Source organism: Pezoporus occidentalis, unplaced genomic scaffold, assembly GCF_034315485.1.
Source record: "Pezoporus occidentalis ecotype Australia unplaced genomic scaffold, CSIRO_AGI_Poc_V1 ctg95, whole genome shotgun sequence".
NCBI lineage: Eukaryota > Metazoa > Chordata > Aves > Psittaciformes > Psittacidae > Pezoporus > Pezoporus occidentalis.
Window position 1 is genome coordinate 190,475 of NW_026916315.1, and position 18,090 is coordinate 208,564.

Sequence of the window (18,090 nt, forward strand, 5' to 3'; positions counted from 1 at the left end):
CCTTGTGTGCTGAGCTTTGCTTTTGTGTGTGTACACATGGCCCCACAGGACGGCGATACCTTGTCCTTGCGCAGCACTTCCCGTGCTTGGTTGAGCCCTGGATCAGCCCCTGCTTCTGGTGGTGCATGGATGTGGTGCATCCAGGCTTCGCCAGCTGCTTGTGGCTAGCTTGGTGTTTCGGAGGCAGCATGGTGGGACTGGAAATGGTGATGTTCTGTTCCCCTTTCAGTTATCCCTCTTTCCTGCCTGCCATGACAGACTGTTGGAAGACAAGGATGAGCAGTGCCTGAGTGCTGTAACACAGGGCTCTGGGCAGTGCTCATCTGGCATGCCTGGGGAAACACACTGGGGCCATTAATCTTCATGTGCCGGTCTTTCTCTGTGCAACATCTCATTGCTGCAAGGACGTGACTTGAGAGCTGAATGGACTGTGAAGGATGAGCTCCCACGTGCTGCCTATGTGTCCCCTCAATGGGTGCAGGCAGGGCTGGGAGGGCTGTTGGAGGATGGAGGATGTCCATGGCTGGGACTGCAGGCTGCCAAGGCTTTCCATCTGGTATTTCTCGAGGACCTGGGCAGATCCAGTGATGATCACTGATGCTAACCAGGGTTCACAGTGTATTTTTCTTCTGCTCCAGGAACACAGCCATTAAGGGCTGACCTGTAAATTAATACAGCTATCTAAAGATTTTCCCTCCTGCAGCCTGGCACCTGGTAAATGCACAAGTCTGAGAAACCTTCCATGGCACTGGACCTCAAGTGTGCTCCGTGCCTTCCTTTTTTAAGCTACTCTTAATTACTTCTAATGATGTATTAAATATAGAGGATTTGCTTTAGCTTCCATGTATGGAGGATTGGTTCTCAGCCCATCCTTCATCCCAGCTGTTGCACCAATTGATCCAAGGCTGGCACTGTACGGGATGTGGCAAATTGGTGGCACTGTCACTGTGTGTCTCTGATGCTTTCAGGAATTCACTTGAGGGCTGGGTGTACATGCCCTGCAGCCTGTAAGAGAAGCTGCTGCAGATATGTGCAGCGCACAGAGGCATGGAAGGGATGAAGGCGAGACAAGGTTGTGAGCTTAGATGGCTCTAGACATCTGATACTTCCTATTTCTGTAGGCAAAGCTTTCAGACCCTTTAAACACTAAACCGTGCCCACAGGCTGGGGAAAGCTTTATTATCCTGGTGTGCAGGCGTGGAAACTGAGGCACCATGTGGCAAACTTGGGAAAAGTGCAAATCTTTTGGTTCCATACGACTGTTCATGCTCAGCTCCCACAGACAGGTGCGCACTTCACAGCCTCAAGCCAAGTGGTGCTGTTAAACCCATCTCTCTTACTCTAATAAAGTCATACTTTTCTGAACACAAAATATTTCTGAGTCTGTTGCTTAAAGGAAAACAAAGTTGTATTGGGTATTTCATAAAGTTGATAGATGTTGCTAGTGTGTGACATGATCCCAACATGTATCACCATCCTTTCCAGATGGTACCTCACCTAATTGTACTGCTGCTTCTTCCTCGGATCTGAATAGAGTGTAGGCTTTTAAGACAGGTCTGTTGTTATTAGCTTTATAATACACATTCTCCTGTACCAGCTGTTGCAAGCAGCAGGAGGTCTCACTTGCAGACTAATTCTTCAGTCAACTTACGGGGGAGTTTGCCCCTGAGAACTAGGTATTTGCATTTGGGATGAGATCTCCCAAATGAGAGAAACTTGTTTGTCTCCAGTGAGTGTGTCGGTTCAAGGACTAGCGTGCCCAGGAGGAGGAAAGAAGTTGCTCTTGTTTCTTTACTGCTGTCTTCTAATAGTTAACTGTGCTTATTGCTTGACTTCGTTTTGAAGAAACATCAGCTTTTGAAAGCCGGGCTGCCTGTGGCTGGGAGGAAAGAGTCCTTGTGCTGTGCTGTCTCACACCCCTGCTGTGAAAAATACCACAAGGACAAGTTCCAGTGAAGCTGCCTGATTTTGGCAGTCACTTCCCTCCTACATCCTTGTTCTTCAGGTAAATCCCTTTCCAACTCCATTAGTTGTTCCCCTTTCCTCCCCAAAAAGTCATTACCATCCCTTGAAATTAAGGAAAAGACAGGAGGAGAGAATAAATGGATGTTAAGAAGTAGAAAACAATCAATTAAATAGTACATAGCATGTAATTTTCCTTGGAAACTTACCATGAAATTGAGGGGCACTTTAGCAACTAGTAATTTAAATTGCATTTGAACACTGCTAATGGGTTGTTTGCATGGGAATTTTGGTCATTTCACAGCAGGTCGTTGTCTTTAGTACCCCTTCATTCAGTTAAAAAAAAAATTAAAAAAAGGTCTCGTAATGAGGAAGATGCTGTAGACAATTGGTCCAACTGTTGCTGGTAAAAGGTGGTACTGTGGAAAATTTGCAAGGTCCTGTTACAATCTAAGCCATTTACATCCTTAGCATTATCTCTTCCAGTGCTAAATTCTTGGGAGTTGGGCTCTTTTTACCTAAAAAAGCTTGTTATTGCTAAAAGGCAGGAAAATAACATTATCCCTGTCATACTCATGAACACGATGGAGGCAGGGTGGTTGGGGTTTGTAGCAGTGGGACTGACCTGGAACACAGCCTGTGGCTTGTGTCTCTGTCACCTCGAATGATTCATAACAATGCTTTGGGATCTCTGTCTCACTCCAGCTGAAGAGGAACAACGGAGAGGTGTTGATCAGCTGAAGCTGCAGGGTATTTTTACTTGTTTTCCCAGTGTTTAATGCTCTCCTCCACCACTGTTTTTCTTAGAAAATGCCAATGATTTTCGGCAAAAGGCAGTATCAGCCTAATTGTGTGCTATTTTGCTGCCGGTTATGCTGGGAACAGACTCTATAGGAAGGCAGACGCAAGTTACTTGTTGCCTGTTGCTGAATGAACATCCCATTTTCAGAGCAGGGTTTTTGCAAATCCGTGGGCATGCTTAGCATATGGAAGGGGGTTCCAGTATCAAAACAAATCTGGCCTTCTGTTTCTGGATGTGTAGGTTGTTTCTTAGAAGATGGAACCTTTAAAATCTGTCCCTGCAAACATGGCTGTTACATCCTGCTATTTCTAGAGACATGAGGCAGCTGTCAGCACTGAGATAAGCTATAAAAAGGCACTATTTTCCAAAAATGGCTTTTTTAGCTATACCTGCCAGACAGCTTGGCCAGCAGGAGTTCACCAGGAGTGTCACCACTGCTGCCCTTTTATGCACAGGGTGCTAAGCAATGTAAAAACTTCTGGGCAACTCTCCAGGGGCAGCGTTAAGCACCAGCTCTTCAATCTCTATCTTGTGAAATGCTGCTATGCAGAAAAGTGCATTCAGTGTGTAGGAGGGGATACTTGTTGGTTTGATTGGTCTTACCCGATCTCCTGTTGTTTTCTAGGCGATTGCTTTATCCTCAACTTTTGTTCTGGATTTTCATTGTGCCTGTCTTGTTTCTGACTGGGTGACTGTCTCTAGTCACAGCATGGTTGGAATGTTCCCCCCCACCCCCAATCATTTACTTAAAGGTATTCCTGTTTGCTGTGTAGTCTGAGGATAGCTGGTGAGTTCAGATGAAACCAGTAACAAAACCTACTTTTTCCTAAGGGTCTGGATAAGGTTTCTCATAGCGTAATGGTGTTCTCACTTATACTTCCTGATGTATGTGCTACCTGCAGTGCTTTGTTAGTTATCAGCTAATTCTCCACTGAGATGTATAAGTGTGAGAAAACTACATCAGATAATCTCGTAGAGGTTGTTAAGACTTTAGGGGAGAAGGGGAGAAGGACGAGGCTTTTGAGCATGTTGCCAGGGAAGAATTCATGAAAGCTGAGAAAGCACTGGAGATGGGTGTTTCCAGGTGACAGAGGCAGTGTCTTCATGTAGGTGAGGGGCTGGTGTGTAGGGGGAGGTGGGGGGTGAAGTTCACATGGTGGAGGAATGCAGGGGGGCAGAGAGCAGCAACTTGAGCTGTTGGGAAACCCCAGACAACTCAGGTTCTCCTGAGATAAGAAACTAGCTGATAGAGTCAACTCTGTGAACTGTCTAGCAAGGACTCTTGCCCTCTTTTTTTGTTTGAATGAGCATTTTTAATCACATTGATCCCCGAGAACTGCTACTCCTGCTATGCAAATCCCCCCTTGCATATGGGCAACCAGCAGGTTTGATGCATTGGCTCAGCTCTGATATGGATGGTGGGGGGGTGGATTCCCTGTTGGTTTTTTTTTGTCTTTGGAGCATGGGCTGCCTCTTAGTCACCTCTTGATGCTCTGTGTGTTGTGGGTGACTTTTTCTTACCCCGCTTTTCTATTTCAACAGCCCACTTGCCTTTTTTCCAACCTTCTTCCAATGGCAGATGCACACTCAGCTGGTGGAAGCTGTTGTAGATGCTCACCCAGCGAACAGCTGTGTGTGTTTGCTTGCCCAGAGACCCACTGAAAACTGAATAGAAATGAGGCATGCAGCATTTGAAATAATCCCAGTGAGTAATGTCTGTCCATGTTCTCCCCTTGTGGTGTTCTCACAAATTTCTCTCCATCTTGGGGTTTCAGCTTATGGGAGACCAGGGTTGGGAAATGCCCTTGGTTTCCCCACCTCCTTTAACTGTTTTTGAACCAACGCTGATGAATATCCGTGATAACCTTGTAACTGAGAGAGAAGGAAGAAAAAGTTTTATGGGTAGATTAGTTTGCAGCAGAGGGAAGAGAAACACCAAGGGAGCTTGGTGGAGGGAGCCCACGCTGGTAACACAGAGACCGCTTATTTGTCATTTACCTGCCCTGTAAATGTATGTTGTGCTTTTCAGGTGGGGAAGAAGACAATCCTTTTCCTAAAGAGTTTGCAATTCAAGGCAGACAGATATGCTCTTGAGGGCTGGGGGAGGAAGGGCATGGGTAATGGCTGGAGATTAAACTCCAGATAAAGCAGATTCCTAGAAGAAAAGGACTTCTGAGATGGGAGTTGCTGGTTATGAGAAGGGTGTTTAAGGAGCAGATAGACAGAGGAAGGTAATTGGGTATGGAAGAAGGTGAGAAGACCTGAAAGGAATGGAGGTTGAAGAGGAGAGTAGAAATTGGGAAAAGAAGTAGGAGGGAAAAAAAGAGCAGCAAGTCATCTGTGGGAGGGGATACTGTGGGATGCTGTAGATGAGAGTAGAGATGACCTTAACGCTATGTTGTAACTCAGCTACTATGATGAGTCACCTCCCAGTGTATGAAGTACCAGTTTCTCCTCTGAATGGAGAATATTGATCCTAGCTGAAGTCCAGCACTGGAAGAGCTTTTGGAGGGGCTCAGATCTTCCGTGTGGCTGGTGGGGTGCTGGGTGGTTATGCTTTATGCAATCCTGTGTGTGCGCTATTGCTAAACTTTAATAGGCAAGTGCATAAGTAACTTGCCACTTTCTGCTTAATGCCATCAAAGTTGGTCTTCTAGAGACTTACACAGTAAATCAGGGATTGACTTGTGTGTGTATACATAGATATATATTTAATATTGATATACATCACATGGGTAGGTTTTTGAGTGCAGCAGGTTGCGCTTCAGTGACATCTGATGGGATATGGGTGGAATCAGTTGTTTATGTTTTGCCATACCCATCCCCCAGTAAAAACATCTTTACACTAACTTCCATGGAACTGAGCTGGAAAACTCACTGGTCATTTAGTTCCTATATATGCATCTTTCAGTTTCTTAAAGAGATACTTGGACTTCCACAGCTTCCTGAGAGGCTTTGTTTCATCCTCAAGGACTGAAGGAGTGAAGGGAGAATTTACTGTTGCCAGCTATATTTCCCTTTCTCTGTATTGCTTTTTTTGTTTTGTTTTGGTTTTCCCCTCATCTCTTTGGAAGTATTTATCCTTGATGTTTGGTATTTATATGCTGGCAAGTGCCTGTAGACTGGAGTTCTCCTGAAGCAGCAGCGGTAGCTTCACCCAGACCTTTTCTCTCCCCAGTCTGATCCCCCTCCAGTTTGCTTATTTTTTATGGGGGCTCATATCTGATCCCTATCAGTTTTTCTGGGTCTCCTTTCACTGTTGATGCTTTCCAGATCTTTCTTCCGATTACTCATTTACTCTCCAAAGTAGTCCCTCATCCTTATAGTCCTTTCCTAATTGTCTGTTAGTTAGACACAACTCTTTTGTAGCCAGTAAAAGGCATGTGAAAATGAAGGACATTTCCTGAGCTCAGCCCATCTACTGTCATGGCATACTGTTCCAGCAGGAGAAGAGCCGGAGTTTAGAACATCTGAAATTGCCCATTATCTCGGCTCATTTCTTGCAGTCTGTAATTTGAGGGTGGGGAAACAAGGGGAAGAGGAGGCGAGTCACTCTAAAAATGACTCATTCCACAATAGATCAATACAGAATGTTCCATTACATTTTCATTGCCAAAAATGACTCTCCTCTCCCACTCCCCCCTCCTTTGAGGTGTTGCAGATGCTTACTAGCCCTAGTGGTGATGTCTCTTTGTGTGTGCAGGTTGGTGGCATAGCCAGCCCAGCAAAAAGGTGTCTCAGTTTTGGTTCAGACCTTACATTCTGGGTGGACTGAAGTTGAACTTGGTGGAGATGACCTGTTTTCGGAGGGGGAAGAGATTCCTGGCTGCTGTCAGGTAACTTCATGTCACTGAAGAAGCAGACCTGTTTGATGATAGGAGTCACTCCCAGCCTTCCTCTTTAGGAGGAAGGCCAATGGTTTGGGAGGAAGGCCAATGGATGTGCAAGGCATAAGGCAGTATAAAGGGATATAATAGAAAGTATTGTGGGATATTTGCCAGCAGTCCCTTTGGGATAGTGCCATTGATTGCTCCCTTGGGCTGACAAGACATTTCAGTGGTGTGTCCTGGATGAAGTTTTTTGCTATTTACAGTTATGGGTGGACATGGAGAAACTGGGCTTTTTCTTACCTGTGATGTTTACACAGTCCTTGGGTTTTAAACTATGGTTAGGGCCGTGATATTACCCTTCATTTACCGATCAGTAAGGAAGGGAGGCTAAGGGACTTGTCCAAAGCTACACTGATGGGCGCAGATGTATATAAGCGTGTAGGTAGGCATGTGTATGTATGGAATTAATCCAAGTTTCCTGACTTCCTTTATCCTGTCCTTCCTGCTATCTTCAGGGGCATCGTTTTAGGCAGCCCTATTGTAGCAGCTAGCCATAATTGTATCAGTGCACAGGAGAGTGCTCTCCTGGGGCTCTTTCCGTCAGGTGGTACCCATCTGCTGCTCTTGCATGGCATGGCAAGTGACGCGTGCCTGGGAATGGGGTGGGAGATACCACTGGGCTCATATCACTGAGTTGACGTCAGTGATATGCAGCCTTCAAAAGGCTGCAAAGTATTTGTGGTTATCGCACATCTTCCACCTGCTGCAGTTGAGACCTTGATCTGCCGGTAAACTTGCTATGCTGCTTTAATAAATAAACTCCACTGCTAATAGGTAGGGTTTTGGTGAGAGAAATTCAACTTGCAAGGGACGGGGCCGAGTTCATGGGCATGCACTCCTGGTAATGTCATCTGCTAGAACAGACGGCACCAACTACATCTTCCACTTCATCCTGCACTGGGAGAAGGTCTTGAAAGGAGCTGGACAATGTGGGGTTCTGCACTGTGGTGTGCCTTGATGGCAGGGGCAGGATCCAGGATGGTTTGCCATCCCCAGCGAGCTAAGTAGCTGCTGCTCTGCTTCAAAGCTGCTGTCACAAAACCCGGACATTATAGGTTCCAGGGTGCACACAAATGTGTTTACAGAGCAAATAAAGGAGGGAGAGAAAAAAGAAAAAGGCTCAAAGTGGCTTTGGGTGTTTTTTAAGCGATAAAACTGAGAAATTCCTGAGCATGTGCAATTAATATCTGTTTAAACAGAAACTTCTTTAATAGCTGAAATATCAGCTTCTACAGAAGAGCTTTCCTGGAGAGTCTTTTTCATCTCTAACTGCCTGCCCCATTTGGGTGTGGAGGGGGATGTCTCCAAAGGTGTGGGGCTTAGTGTTTCCAGTTAGTTCATTAGGTGTTTGCAGAGGGCGATGCCTGCCTTTGTTCCTGGCTTGCTTCCACGTCCCTGATTGTGTAGGGATAAAAGTGGTAAATTCATAGGAACATTTACCCATTTGGGTCACGAAGGTCCGATGCCTGATGTAATTTGTTTTGGTTGGGTATAATTTGGCATCACTGTGTATGTATATGGCTACATATGTTTACAAATGTAAAGCAGTTGAAAGGGACAGGTATAGACACTGGTATTTCTCAGATCTTTGGACGAGATATCAAGATGTTATTTACTCTAATCCCAGAGGAATAAGCTGCAGCATGGGCTGAAGGTCTGCTCTTCCTTTTGTGCTGTACATGCTATGTCTGCAAGCAGGCTGCTGTCTCTGAGCAGCTATTCAGCTGAAAGCCAGTGAAGTTGTCGGAGGGAAAACTGCTGGAAAATGGGATACAGAGGTGGAGGCAGAACAGGTGGTGATAAAACCTTTGCTGGTATGACTTGCCTATTAAAACCTCACAGGGTCTTACTGGTGGTATTGATATACCCGCAGCCTGCTGTGGGCACAATGCTTTTTGTGTATAATTAATTTGATTAAAAAAAGAGAGGCATAAGGGTGTTTCAGATCACTATGCTGAGCAGTGATTCAGGCACCCGCTCAGAAACAGCATTGCTTTGTTTAGAAGAGCACAGCAAACACCTCCATTGCCCTCCTAGTTAGCTACACCAGTGACCTGTGGCTTTCTGCTTGTGCTGGAACTTGCAAACATACACTTTCCCCCCTTTCCCCTTTTTCAATTAATCTTTTTTTTTTTTTTTTTAAACACAACTTAAGTGCCTCTGTGGTACTTCTGCAGCAGTTTTTTCACCCTGTACTGATTCCCACATGCTTGTCAGAAGCTTCTTTGTTATTTTGATAGTACTTTCACAAGAGGACTAGCTATAAAGAATGGCCTGCAGGACCTGCTTCAGTACAGCTACCCCATGTGTGGCTCAGTGGTGCATGGGGACGGATCCATAGCAGGTGTGAATGGCGAAGCGTGGTACCTCCAGCCTGCTTTGTCAAGGCTCTCCTCTGAATATAAAGGAACCATGTTGAACTCTTTGCAGTTGTAAGGCTTTGAAAGCTGACATGAGCTGTAGGTGCTGGATCACTCTGCGCAGGTCTTTTGTTGCTTCTGTATACTGGAATAAATGTGGAGCAAACTCTGAACTGTTTGAGCAAGCTGCACTCTCCTTATAATATCTTTTTGTCCCTAGAAAAACAGGTGGAAATGTTCAGCCCTCCCTTTCTTTCCTTCCTCCCTCCAGCCTTGAGACTATCCCGCTATTGTGGATTGCTTGTGTCGTGCACAAGTGTGTTCCGTTTGTCCCTCGAGAACCCACCAGTCACTTCTGATTTGTCTCCAAATCATTGTCCTTGCAGTCTTGAATAATGCCCACATTAAGCAGGTGGAGCTAATACAATCACTTCCATTGCAGCTGACAGCAACTAGGTCAGACCCTTTCTCAGTGTTTCCTGTCAGAGGACAAAATAAAGCACATGTGAGAGCAAAATACAGGAGTTTTCCCCTTTGTCTCCCCTCCCTGGCCCCTGAATCATGGTTTCCTCAACAACAAAAAAGAAGTCTCAGCTAGTGCCATTCTGTTTCACAGAAAAGGCTGTGTTTCTTAAAGTCAACATTTCCATGTCTGAAAAGGTTTAAAAAACTAAAAGAAAAAAAAAAGGCAGAGAGGCTGCATGTGGTCTGGCAGACAGCCAGGCAAGAAGTGCTGTTTGGGATTATTATTAGGCAGATAACTGTATAAAGAGCTTTAGCATCAACCTGGTTCTGAAGGCTGTGGTCCTGTTTGAAATGCTGATGCATGTTTGATGCTAGTGAGAAAATGTATTGTACTATCTGAAGCCACTTTTTTGCAAAACAGTTTTATTCCTTCTTCCCCTACAGTAACTTGGGTGCCAGTAGAGTTCCTGGTAAGCAGTTACAGGTGCTCCACAGGGAAGTATTGCTAGTTTTGAGCTTGCAAGTCCTTTTCTGTACTTACGAGCAGCTGTTTGTTCCTGCCTCCAGTAGGAATCATACCTAGAGTTTGCATGTGTCAGACGGAAGTGTCCCTGAGTAAATTAGACTGCCTTGAAGATCATCTCAGCCTTTCTTAGGACCTGTGTCAGCAAGGAGGGAGGAAGTTTTGGGGCCCATGGTTCTGGTTCAGAAGGTGAGTACTCAGGGTGTGGGGAAACGCTATCACTGGCACTGCAGTGCCTTGTAACAGAGTAGACGCATGGGGCAGAATTCAATGATCCTTGTGAATTTAGATGCAGGACTTAAAACACTTGAGGAGCAAGAGCCGATGAAGAGATGCATGGGGCTGCTGGCTGGGAAATTTCTTCTCTGAAGTACTTTAAGGCCAGCAGCAGAATGTCTGTTGGTAATGCTGCTAGATACCATGTATCTGTCTACATTCCCATCTATAGACAGTATGTGCAAGGCTATATATAAATGCTATGGTGGCTGGTATTTTGGCTGATGCACTCACAGTTTTGTGCCACATTGGGAGATTTAAAAATATCTCCCTGTTCCATGAACATCTATACCATAGCAGATGTCATCCGGCATGGGGAGTGGCTTCCGAAAAGGGAGCACAATATTATTACTATGAGCCTTAGTAGTCTATTAGATTATTTATTTCTTCACTGCCACCATAAGACATGTGAGGTGTGTTATTTCTGCCTGTCAGAGTTTTTCACACATGCAGGCAGGCAGCATCTGTCACTCCTCCCTGCGAGTCACTAGCTTTCATTCTCAATGAACTTTCTTTCCAGCTGGAAGGAAGGCAAAATAAAGGCTGCAGGACTACATGGAGCTGATGAGCAAGATGTTCATTAGCAATTACTGATCTTGGAGTTGTGCCTCTGAGGGCTGTCTTGAATTTGGGTGCTTCTTGGCCAAAACACAGTCACCTCATGTGCTGGTGTTTTATTTCAAGGCAAGTCAACCTGTTGTGTCATGCCCTGTGGAAACCTGTTATGCGTCAGACCAGTCTCGGTTGCACGAGACAGAGTAGGATAGGAAACAAATGAGAAATTACCTTCTTTTGGGAGTAGCTCTCAGGTTCCCTGGCTCTCAGTTCATCGGCTGAGGACCTGGCAGTGCTGCCTCATCACCAGGGCCTGTTGGAGTGTGGGCAGGTCCCATTTTTGCGCGTCCTTGCAGAACTGTGGAGTTTTTTGTTGTGGTTGTGAAGTACTGCCTGTGCCAGCCACATTATGGTGGAAGTGTTCAAAGGGTGAGCTCTGGCATCACCAGCAAGCTCTGCTTGTACACGCAGGGCTAATTCTCCATTGCTCATACTTTGGGCTGGGTTCGGGTGGAGTCTTTCAGAAGGGCTGTAGAACATGTTGGGGGTTTTACCTCAGTTGCAGAGAGTTCTTGGGCTTATAAAGAAGGCAAGGCAGTGAAAAACGAAAAAGCAACAGAGATGGGAAAAGTCACACTGAAACCTTGACCTGGGTCTCTTGTTTCAGGTTATCCTGTGAGGTTATCAGTGCTATGTTCAAATCCTCTTCTTTGTGCTGGGTTGGGATGCTTGTCCTGTAACTGAAAGCAGGGTAGTCTAAACTGGGTGAGGATATAGGCTTTGGATGTGAATCCATCACCCATTTCACTGGTAAGGAGGGAAAAAAATGATCACGATCACTGGAGCAGCAAAGATGTATAAAGTGGGATTAGAAGAAGTCACTTCTTAGAAAGATTGACCAGGTAGGAAGAGTGTCTTTGGGGCTTGTTACTTGTCTGAGCCTGGCAGGTTTGCCTGTGGCTTGGTAGGGTGTTGTCCACACTGCCCAGGTGTCCTTGTCTGCCAGCTCTTTGCAGAATTGTGGTGGTATTGGGGGAGGTTTTGCTGTAGGGACTGGAGGCAGCCTGTGGCATCACGGAATTGGCCCAGTGAGTGTCCAGTGCCATGACATTGCTGCCTGGGGAGGTGTTGAATGGGCAGAGGGTTTTTGCTTCCTGTTCAGGGGCAGTCCAGGAGCAGAAGAGTGTTGTGGGTTTGTGCTCACAGAAGGTACCAGGGACTGTTGGATCTGTACCAAAGTAAAACCTCAAGTTTTTCTATCACTTTCAGTCCATTGTTAATGTCAGAAGCAGATGGATGTTTGCAGGGTTTTCATATAGGTCTCCCATTTCTGGCACCCTGCAGTTCTGGCCTGGACCCACTTACTGTTGCCAGGCAAGGGTATGCAAGTGATAATTCAAATGAGATTAAGCCTGTACCTTCCTCTAACCTGGAGATGGACCTTCAGTGTTTTCCTGACAAGAGAGAAGTGGCAGGGACATGTGTTGGGGCTGTCTCCTCCTTGCTGTCGCTGGAAGTTGGGCTTACGGCAGGGACATCGGATCAGTTCAGACCACCTCCATCCAGCTCAGTGTCCACCTCTGCCTGTGGCTGGGCAGTTGATGCCAAGGGAAGGCTATCAGCTTTCCTGCATTGCTAGCAGAGAAGACTTGGCTGCAGTGAGACCTGACCTTGCACAACGCCCTTACTGCTATGACCGTGCAAAATCCCTGAGCATCCACAGCACGGCCCTGCCGGCAGATGAAAAACAACATACATAGAAAGCTTTGGCAGTGTGGGTGTGTGTTGGGAGAACAGAGGGGGGTGGAAAACCAGCTCCGGTGTCACGTCACCGGGTGCCAGGAAGCAGCCCAGCATCAGTGTGAAAGATGAGCAGGGTCCAGCCGTGGTGGGATCGGTGGAGCTGGCGGCCCCAGCCTGGTGGCACATTCTGTACATTCTGCAGCTCTGCAGCACGTGGGGCCGACCAGCAGCCTTGGGTTGTGCTGCCAGGCATCCAGTTTAGCTATTCACTATTTCACTATCCTGATATCCACAGTCTCTCCTCCTGCTTCCCCCACCCTCCCCCTCTACTTTTAACTGAGGTGCACTTGTTTATCCATTGGGGCTCTACAGCCAGTAAACAGGATGTCTCTCTGTTTCCTTTCAGCCCAGTAACACTAAACCACTTTGAGTGCAGATAACACTTTAGTAACCCTTCTTCTGGCTGAATAAGCCTTGTGTCGGTCATAGTTACCTCCAGCTGAGACAGCATGTGCCTCTATGTATACATATATATGCATATTTATCTAATACATGGATATGGTATGAGTTGGCCACTGTGAGCAAATTCACATTGCTGAAAAGGAAGTAAGTGCATGTTTTAGGGTGGCTGTAGCAAGAAGCCAATTTGAACTGGATCCTGAGTATACGGTTTTAAAAAACAAGCTATTATATAAAGCCTGCCTAAACCAAGCTATTATATAAAGCCATTTTTTTTTTTTTTTAGGGAGAAATTTCTGCAGTTTATTTTGTTTAAATGTTGCTTCCTAAAGATTTTCCCACAGTGCTGAAGACCTGGATACTGAGAGCCTGACAGGGAAACAGCACATGCAGAAAGGCATTGCATTAACTAGTGATTGTAGTGCTAAGTGAAATTTTGAAGGAGAGGAGAAAAATACTAACACTATATTTCAACAAATAGCCTCCCTTCAGGAAGGCAGTGTTCAGCCTGCGTGAAGGCAGTGAGAGTAAAGGTCATTCTTCTGAAGTACTTCTTGATCTGGGACCTTGCAATCACAAGTAATAGTAACAAGCAAACGAGAGTTTTAATTTGAGATGTTCAACGTCTTACCTTCAGTGTTCAAGATGTTCAGTGATTTCTATTGCTTTTGATCTTGTTGTAAGCTCTGCCCTTTATCAAGTATTTTATAAACCCTACTCCCTTAAGTCTGTAATTTCTTTTAATATCTGATTTTTCATTTAAAATAAACTAAAGTTTCTAGGTCTCATGGTTGTGTAGGAAAGCTTTAGGAAAAGGGCTTTCTATCTAGAGTGCCAACAAAGGGAAAACTTTAAACACATTAATTTTTATTGTGTTAGTTTTTAAGCCAGACTTACCAACTTTGAGGCTGGACTGATGGTTTTTGAAGTTGGGAATCAGGTCTCTAGAAAAGAAGTGAATAATGTCTCATTTTTCCTGGGTCAGTGTGCCCTTAGTTCAAGGGAGTTGTCAGTGAGACCTTATACTTTTGTGAAGGCTTTAAGCTTCTACCCACCACTTTAACTGGGTTGTCAGATCAACACAGTGTCTCGTTTATGGAGACGTACTCTGGGTTTGTTACTGAGCTGTGGTTCAGAATAACTGTTGAAGAACAAGTTGTTCTGCCACAGCTCTTATGAGAGCTGTTCGTATGCATGCTGTTTCATTCCAAAATGAACATGCCTTTTTTGACTCTTAATTCAGGCTGTTTTGGAAGGTGGAGTAAGCTAAAACATGGAGGAAAAAAGCCCTGTTCTTCCTGAAATAAGGTGATCTGCACTGGGCATCTTTTCTGTAAGCTTTTTGTATTTTGAAGTCACTACATACCTGGATGGTGGTACCATGTGGCTGGCCCTAAATATTTTGCAATTAATTTTATGGTAACAGGGAGTCTTTAGGAGATCAGCTGTTTTCTATAAAAAGCGGGATGATGCTGATTTTAATAGAGGGGTCAGCATGCTTGCCTTCCATGCCCCAGCTTGGCACATTGTCCTTTTCTATGAGCAGGCTTGGTGAGTGACAGAGCATACTTGCACTCGGTTGCATAAGGGGTTGACACGAATTGGGTGATAAAGCTGATGTTCCACCTGCCGTACAGATGCCATTTAAATAAAGATGTCTCTCTGATCGCGAAAGCATTTACCCATCACAAGGGCTGGCAATGCTGGGTAATATTTAAGCTGTTTCGCTTAGCTCATGGAAAACAGGAGTAGATTTCAGTGTTGCCTTTCTGGGTGGGCAGTGTGACATTGCGAGCGGTCATGGGCCTCTTGGGAAGTGAGGAAACCCTTGTGGAGCTGGTGGCCAGGGGAGCAGGTGGTGCTGGAGTCCTGGCTGGTGCTTTTCAGCAGAGCCTGGGCTTTTGAAATGGCCCATCCCTACAGGCTGCTGGGGCAGTGGGGGATGTTGAGATTGAGTTTTGCTTTCCCACAGTGCTGTGTAACCTCTCCAGCCTCACATTTAGTGTGGTGTTACCCAACTGCTACTGCTTCTTTGGTAACATGCTTGCATTCTCCCCATTTCACATTTCCCAGGAGAAAACGGAGCTGCATGGCATGAGGTCCCCAACTGGCAAAGCTTCCTGTTCCCTTCACCACACCTGGGTGCTGGCTTGTCTCTCATCTTGCATAAGCGTTGTGGCACCTTCAATCCTTTAGTGTGCTCCACTTCCCCCTGCTTCTTTCTTTCTTTTTTTTTTTTTAAATGCCTTTTTTTTTTTTTTTTTTAAGGATGGAGCAGGGCTGAAGGGGAAAGGCAAAGATGAATTTCCATGGTGCCCAATGTCAACTGCTTATCCGTTTCCTGTCCCTGGAAGCCCAGTGACCACAGTAGGGTGCACTGATGGAGATCTGGTGGCTTTCCTTGCCATCTCTCTCCTCCTTGTTCCTTTCCTTTATGAAAAAGCATTTGCTGGAACAGAAGTGACAGCAAATCCTTGCTTTTGGGGACTGGACCTTGCTCTAGAGGGCAAGGTGCTGGTTAAACAGTAACAGAAACATGGAGGCTGGGTTTCCACTTAGATTGACCATCATGACAAATTGCTATGAGGCTATATAAAACAGGTAAGGTTTTACTTCCCACCTACAAGCTGGGTCCTCTTTATGTAATTGACCTTGAATATTGTTTCCAGTTTTGGGCCTGTCCCTACAAGACAGGCATTGAGTGTGTCCAGTGAAGCTGTTGAAGGGTTTGGAGCACAAGCCTTATAAGGAGTGGCTGAGGGAACATGAGTTCTTTAGCCTGGAGGAGGCTCAAGGGAGACCTTATCAGTCCTTATAACTACCTGAAAGGAGGTTGTAGTGAGGTGGGGGTTTGTCTCTTCTCTCGGGTAAGAAGCAATAGGACAAGAGGAAACAGCCTTGAGTTGTACCAGGGGAGATTTATATTGGATGTTAGAAAAAATTTCTTCACCAAAAGCATTATCAAGCATTGGAGCAGGCTGCGCAGGGACATGGTAGAGTCACCATCTGTGCAGGTATTTAAATTATGTGCAGATGTGGCACTGAGGGACATGGCAGTACTGGCTGGACTCTGGTCTTAAAGGTCTTTTCCAACCTAAATGATTCTATGATTCTATAGTGACCACAGGTCAGTATTTTGTAGACTTTGGACAGATTATATAGGGAGAAAATTTAGGCTGGATCCCAGCTTGATTTTTTGAGAGGGGGTGAAAGGGAGAGGAGGCAGCAGGAGGGGAGAAAATGAATGGAAAATTGTGTTGGGGAAGGATTTAGAGAAAAAGAAAGTTGGAGTGGAAACTGGTGAGGCTCTTGGTGAATGCTTCTGACTTCTTGTGGTCTAATCCTACCATGTTCTTTTCCTATTCTAAGTAAGTCTCACATTTTAGACTTGAGCTAAATGTAATCACAAAGAACAGCTTTGAAACTGGGGGTGTGGGAGGGTCTACCCTTGTTCTCCTGAGGTTGTTCTGACAGCTTCAGCCAATAATCTCCAAGTGCTGCTACCTTTTTGGATTTGTGGCTGACCTTTGTTGACAACAAGTGGGACTTTAGAAGTTAAAAACTTTAGTCCTAAACCTTGCACTCCTGATTCCTGTGTATTAGCCTGGAGTGGATTTAGAGGGTTTGTGTGGCGTGTGTTCTTGATGCCTGAGCTGCTCTGCACCTTGTAGCATTTAAAAGCAGGAGGGACATTGTATATGAACGGAAGGAGCTTGGTGAAAGACACAACAAACCAGCTATTTCTAATGCATTCATCAGTGCTGATTGAAAAGTGATAGGAAAGAGAGAATGTATAGGCCAGTCATCTTAGTAGATAATTTCTCAGAAGCATTTAAACATTCTGGTGAAAGAAATATATTTGAAAAGTGCTGCTACTACATGAGAGAGAAAGGCCAGTGTTGCATCAAACTAGAAGAGAAAGATGAACTGGTTAGTTTCTTACCATTTCCCCCCCCACACTCTCTTGTTAACATTTGAAGTGGAAAAAGTTATCTGGGTTGAAAAATGTCACTTGGTTAACGAAAAAAACAAAAACCAACCAACCAAAAAGTCTAAGCAAGCAGTTAATACATTGTCTAGTGTTTGTGTTTGTAGGACCTTCACAAAAACAGTGCTTGGGAGCTGGATTGTTCCAGGAGGATGTGGAGGAGAGCATCCTGCTGGGCTGGGTATGGCACAGTCAGTGGTTCTGGTGTGAAAGTAAGGTGGTTTAAATGGTTGTTCCTCCCAAAATTGAGGTATGTTGATTCAGACTGCTAGTTAGTAATATATAAAGAGGAGGAGAAATGGTTAATTTGATGGAGAAAAAAATATTGTTCACATGAAAAGGGGATTTAATTTAGAGTTTGGAAGGAGGGCATTGCAGATGCTGGGATAGTGCAGGCCTGCCAGGGTGCTCCCCCTATCAGTGGTGGAATCAGAATCATAGAATAGTTAGTGTTGGAAAGGACCTTAAACATCATCTAGTTCCAATCCCCCTGCCATGGGCAGGGACACCTCACACTAAACCATGTCACCGAAGGCTCTGTCCAACCTGGACACTGCCAGGGATGGAACATTCACAACCTCCCTGGGCAACCCATTCCAGTGCCTCACCACCCTCACAGTAAAGAATTTCTTCCTTATATCCAATCTAAACTTCCCCTGTTTAAGTTTGAACCCATTACCCCTTGTCCTATTGCTGCAGTCCCTAATGAAGAGTCCCTCCCCAGCATCCTTATAGGCCCCCTTCAGATACTGGAAGGCTTCTGGAACAGAGATTACTGCTGTGGAGGTTTCAAAACTAGTGCTTGGGTGGAAAATGGGAAGTGTGTTTGCATGTGTGTCTGTGTAAATTAGAAAGAAACAGGAAAAAGCACATCCTGTTTTTGACAAAAAATAACTCTTAAACACCTTCCCCCGATAAAACCCACAGTCCTCTCCCAAATCTCTTTTTCAAGCTTTGTAGTTCCTCTTTGGTTTAAGAAAAACAGTATGACACAAAGCTTCCTCTCCTCCAAAACACTAAAATTGAGTAAAAATCATGCATAACTGTTTTTACTTGATGGTGGGAGA

At 45.2% G+C, this 18,090-nt stretch overlaps 1 protein-coding gene across 8 annotated transcripts in view; it reads left to right on the plus strand.

The window, feature by feature from the left end:
• The window catches only part of LPP (LIM domain containing preferred translocation partner in lipoma), a 353,500-nt gene that overhangs the window by 31,231 nt on the left and 304,179 nt on the right, over positions 1–18,090 (plus strand). Inside the window, exon 1 of one of the 8 annotated variants that reach the window (XM_062606307.1) lies at positions 4,449–4,469. The exons of the other annotated variants lie outside the window; for them this stretch is intronic. The gene's annotated coding sequence lies outside the window, so the exon portion shown is untranslated. Of the gene's footprint in view, positions 1–4,448; positions 4,470–18,090 lie in introns of those variants that run through there. 8 annotated transcript variants of the gene reach the window in all.